Source organism: Ruditapes philippinarum, unplaced genomic scaffold, assembly GCF_026571515.1.
Source record: "Ruditapes philippinarum isolate M1 unplaced genomic scaffold, ASM2657151v2 ctg1957_1_1_1_1, whole genome shotgun sequence".
In the NCBI taxonomy this organism is placed as follows: Eukaryota; Metazoa; Mollusca; class Bivalvia; order Venerida; family Veneridae; genus Ruditapes; species Ruditapes philippinarum.
The window spans coordinates 242,982-248,981 of NW_026857326.1; the positions used below are offsets into that span (position 1 = coordinate 242,982).

Below are 6,000 nucleotides of genomic sequence, written 5' to 3' on the forward strand. Positions count from 1 at the left end.
CAAGTAAAGCTCCATGCCTCCAGATGAGCCAAAATATTTCAAAAAAATCAAACCTCAGAAATATGTACTAAGATTTTAGGAAAAGTAAAAAAAATCCAAGATTTTCTACTTGTAAAAATTATGTAATATATTTCATTTTACTAAAATATTGAATTCATGATCATTGGTTGTGAATTATTGAGTATCACATTATGCATATACATGTATACTAATCACGAGACGCGGATTACGTTGATATTACAATGAAGCCAATAAAATGAATATATGATAATGTGAAACTGCCTTTCATTTACAACACCGTGGATTTCTTGCAATAGATATTTCAAGCGAGTGAGGTTTAACAATATACACCATCATTAGGAAGGGGTGTGTATCAGTCAGAATGATTGATACCATGTCCAAAATATCATTTGATATTTTGTTATATTACCAACAGTTACTGTGAACAATTCAGATCAATAAAAATATAAAAGACCTCCTTAATTTTTTTTTGCATTTTTATATTTAGTGGTTTAATACCTGGTAAGTGAATTGTAAACAATTCTAACACTATCGGAAATTTTTCTATATAAACAAAGAAGGCCCGAAGCGTGCATTATTCTGCAACAATGCACTCGCCGTTCTTATTATCTCCCTGTGTATTTTCACATTAAGGGCGCCATTTTGTTTGAAAAATCTGGTAAATTAAAACAATTTTTTGTCGAATTTTGTTGTGAAAACTATCTAGAATGAAAGAAAATGGTCTTACTAAGAAAATAAATCCAAACACCAATATCTTTAATTTAGTCGTTAACGCTGTACAGACGTTTAAAGTGTTGTTTACGTGACGTCACAATGTAGCGCCAAACAGCACGTGCAAAACAATCAAAATCAAGTAAGCTATTTTAACGTCGCAGACGAGTTAAGTTTTACATTTATTTCACTTTTGATAATTTGTATTTCGCTTGGAAAATTATAGACTGAAATAAAATAACCAAACAAAGTTTTATCAACGTTTTCAAAATTCGTTATTCTCAAAATGTTTCTATACACGGTAGATTTAACGACAGTTTTTTTTCAACCCACTGGAACAGCCTTTAAAGAACGTTTCTATTGGCAACTCTGAGGCGAAAACAAATTTAACCACCAAACATAAAGTCCAACTTTATAATAATAATTATATTTTTTCTTGACGTGTTAGAATGGAAATAGATATTAATTCTTCGTGCATTATTGTATAATAATGCACGTTTTTCGTTCAAATGCTTTGTAATTAATCACTCAGGCCTATCGGCCTTCGTGATTATATTACTACGCATTTGAACTCAAACCGTGCATTATTCTACAACAATGCACTCAGAATTGATATCTATTTCCTAAATATGCACATGCAGGTTTTTTTTCTCCAGGATTTTGGGAACATGACCCATACCCATGGAATTGAGAATTTCAGCAATGTTTTGTTAAAAATTGGTAAAAAATGCATGACTGAAATTTTGCAATGATTAAATGAATGCATGTCTAGGATGGCAGACTTCCCGAAAGTTGAAAAAAACTGTCAGACATTCGGTCTGACAAACCATGAAAATCTGTCGGACCGAAACAAAATCTGTCGGACCAAATAAAATTGATCAAAATCAATGAAAAACTTGTGTTTGTATTTCTAAGACACTTTTTGTTTTTTATTTTTTCGCCGTAAAAATCGGCACAATCCGTACTGTGCATTTTCATCTCCTCCCTGTCATACACCAATGATTCATGGTTCTGCTTCCATTTTTCATTAAATTTTGTCTCAGGTCTATTCTTTTCATCCTTTTATTGCTGTTCTGCGCACTTTTCTGACATAGATTTTCGTTTTTTCCCAGGTTTGGCACTTTTAGCGACGCCATTTTGTATACATGCGGCTTGGATAAAAGCCGGACAGTCGGACCGATCCGGAATAAAAAATTGTCGGACCTGATCAAAATTTATCGGACATGTCCGTCGGACCGACGTATTTCGGGAAGTCTGGGATGGCATCTCCACAGAATTAAGCAATATAACAGTGAAGAAGTTCTTATTTTCAAAGATTTTAATATTTGTTATTCAATATTTTTATTTCGTAACTTTCATTTGGGAATATTTTCCTGTGGTTTGGGAAAATAATATAATATTATCAATTGGAAACATGACCGAATATACGCTATAAAATAAGGCAAAAAGATCCCTGCATTACTGTGAGATTACATAGTGAACTTTTGTTACTTATACCAGCATAAGAAATTAGGATTTGAATCCACTAGACTGGTTGGACTACCAGAGTGAAATATTCACTAGCCCAAAAGACATTTCACTAGCACGATTCATTTGTTCTAAACAGCTGTTTATATTGCCTCTGAAAATACAGTAGCCTGGCCGGGCTTGTTACTGTGAAAAGTTGGTAGCCCAAGGAGAAATTTAGTAGCCAGGGGACTACTGCTAATTTCGAACACTGCTATACCAACTTATTTTAGTAACAATTGTTATTTAAATCTTGTGCATTAAATGTCTTTGATCTTCATAAAAAAATAACATATTTGAAAAAATGCCTTTGTAAATAATAAATTTTGAACAAAAATCCTATTATTTTAAATCATCCCATCAAAGTTATTTTTTTGTCATCAAACTTTTGGAATATAAACATAATTATAATAGCTAGGGAACCTTGTCTCAGATTATTTCTATCTTTTCTCAAAAAAATATTACATAACGTCAAACATTTTATGCAACTTTTTTCACCATACATAACTCGTTTGTTCTCTCTCGGACCCCTGCGTTTCACACTAAATTATTGCATAACGCGCAAATATTACACCAAAGGGGCCACAAGATACGGTAACATATTCTAACAACTTTTTATGACCCAGTGACATCTGACCTATTAAAATTCAGCTGATTAATATCATTTTATAGCAGAAATTTCTTCAAATCTTAATGTGATATACTGTCCGTCTGGTATCTGTCTCAGATGTCACATGACTATTGGAAAAATTTGAGGCACTCTATGGGGGGAAATGGATTGCATTTAACGTGCGTACAGCCAGTGGGATAATTTATTTGTTTCACTTTCGAAATTTATTATTATCATCATCATTATTATATTATATTAGTGTCACACTGCCTCTGTATTCATGAATGAAATTCTGTTAAATATTAATTAAAATAACGAAAAACTGAGCTAAAGTCTGTGGTACAATGTACAAATATTAACGGGATATTATATATTTTTGTTCGACCAATTCATATAATTATAACAGCCTGACATATTTTATAGAAATAAAAGGTATCACTCAATCAATATGATCTGACCTTGATTTTAATTATCATGAATATTCATCTATACACGGCACAGATCTCGATTCAGTTTCTTCTAGGACACAAAATGAATTTCATACTTTGTCTCAGTGTTCGATTTACTGGCAAACATTATATTCAAAACCTTCACTAAAAATATATTTCCATATCTGTCCGATTTTTCTATGGATTCATAAAAAAATATCATCCGCAGATTATCATAAAATATTTTAGAAATTTGTCATCCCCACTCATTCAGGCATTTACATAAAAAATGTTGTCTGTTTCATTTTATATTGTAAGAAAACGAGGTTGAAACGAGAAAGCTATTTGATTCGTACAATTGTCGATAAACTCAATGTAACGACTTACGTCTATCAGATTACAGGACAAACAAATTATTATTTCAAACATTATTGATATAACAGGCAGCTACATAGTTTTTACCATCACATTGGTCGTGTGATTTGCCACTATTCTAAATTATTTATGTTACATCTTGGCCGACTATTTCTTTATTTATAAAAAGACTAAATAAAAGTTAGATGATAAATGTCAAGATATTCATAAAAGTTGTACAGTATTTCAAATTTTGTACGATACATGTATTACAAGTAGTATGGCCCAGTAATTCACGGATGTAATTATGAAACTACCGATTTCCCTAATTGATGCCTCAACAGGGGACGGAGAATAATCGATAATTGACAGGTTATGCGAATAGCAGATAAAAATATTATAGGTACTTTTTTAAAATGTTTAAAAACACATTTTTTTTACTAACTGCTTCCAAAATTAAATCACAAGTGTGTTCAGAAAAGGTTGATTAATCTACTAAGCAAAAAAAACTCATTTTAAGTATTTTCAGTGATAATTGACTCTGTTATCGAATTACAGTCAACCCGGCCTCAAGTTAACCCGGCCCCAAGTCAACCCGGCCTCAAAATTGGTCAACCCGGCCCCAAAATTGGTCAATCCGGCCCCACAGTATTTTTATTTGGTCAATGCGGCCCCAAAATTGGTCAATGCGGCCCCAAAATCGGTCATTCCGGCCCCAAAATATATATTTTCAAAGAAAATTATTTAAGTCATCTTGTTGTATGATGGAATAAAAATGATTTATTATTAATTGTACAAAATTTAACGATTATTTGCATGTTATTTCACTGTAATCCAGACAAAAAAAAACCACTTACTTTATAAAATATAAGTCATATAATGATATTTGATATCTTCTGTTCTTCACGGATATGATTTTATATATAAAAAAAAACAAAAACAAATATAACTTATAACTTTTTTATTTATAAACCAAATTTAACGACATATTGCATATAAAATCATTTTATTATTAATCAAGAAAAGTTAATAAAAAAATAATCAATTTATAAAATATAAGTCATATTCGGTATCTTCTGTTCGCTACGGATATGACTTTTATAGAACATAATTCGAATATAACTTATAACTTTTTTATTTATGGACAAAATTTAACGATATTTTGCATGTAAAATCATTTTATTATTATAAAACATTGTATCAAGAAAAAATAATAAAAAATAATTACTTTGTAAAATATAAGTGTTTATATTTTAAAGCAAAATAAATAATAAAAAAATGGGGCCGGGTTGACCAGAAATAACATTGGTTTGGGGCCGGGTTGACCAATTTGGGGACGGGCTGACTTGGGGCCGGGTTGACTTGGGGCCGGGTTGACTTGTACCGCCGTTATCACATTAACGGTAATTGTTTGTAATTGAGAAGTAATTAAATTGTTAACAGACCTTGTGTCGTAAATAGTTATGACAGATCATTACAAAAATCATGCAACTTCAAAATTGCTTGAAGTTTGTTATAAGCAGTTGCTCATTCTTTGCCCTAGTCACCCCGTCACCCCTTAGCTCAAGCTCAAAATCTATGATTTTCAGTGAAGTGGACCAATTAGATTCATCTTTTTTGGAGAGTTTGGGTTTTAAGCTGTATAATATCCTCCATAGAATCTCAGAAATATTTGAAAAAAATCTTAAATTATTTTGTTATAGATCTAGATCTATCTGATAATCAAAAATATGATCAAATTATCATTTATTTTTGACAGTTTGCCAGACTTTTCAATACAAATATGACAGTATTTCTGTGTTTCTTTACAAAAATTAAGAATCCAATAGATTCCTTACTTTAAACATTATCATATGATAACACTTAAAGTATTTTATTCAGCCAAATAGCATGCAATTTTAAGAAAATTAGATATATATTTACCTATTTCGGTATTTCCGGAAGTTTCAATTGACCTTGACCCTTGAAAGCGGTGTAATAGTAAAACAGCAATCGCATCTTCTCGGCCCTTTTCAACCAAATTTCGATTATTGATAATAGCCGAGATGGTCCGATTAGTAAAACAGTATGACTAAAATATGCAACGGAGTTTTTTTCGGCGCAAGGACGCTACGGAGTTAAAAGTTAGAAATTCCACTTATTGCAAGAACTTTAAAGGAAATTTCGTGTTTGTTTGAGTAAATGCCGAATATTCAAATACTGTCTAAATATAAAAATTCATTAAAAAGTAACGCTATTGCTGTAATATTGTTCTTATCTCTGTTGCGCCAACCACGGAAATTAATTCGTGCGCCAACGAACGAGATTTTTTTTCAAAAACGGACACACACACATTATATTTATGAATTTCAATAATCAAGCAAAACGTTA

At 31.4% G+C, this 6,000-nt stretch overlaps 1 protein-coding gene across 2 annotated transcripts in view; it reads right to left on the reverse strand.

The window, feature by feature from the left end:
- The window catches only part of LOC132749393 (tropomodulin-like), a 29,306-nt gene extending 23,626 nt beyond the window's left edge, over positions 1–5,680 (reverse strand). For both annotated transcript variants that reach the window (XM_060739125.1, XM_060739123.1), the window contains exon 1: positions 5,554–5,680. The gene's annotated coding sequence lies outside the window, so the exon portion shown is untranslated. The remainder of the gene's footprint in view (positions 1–5,553) is intronic.
- Between the last annotated feature and the right edge of the window lie 320 nt (positions 5,681–6,000).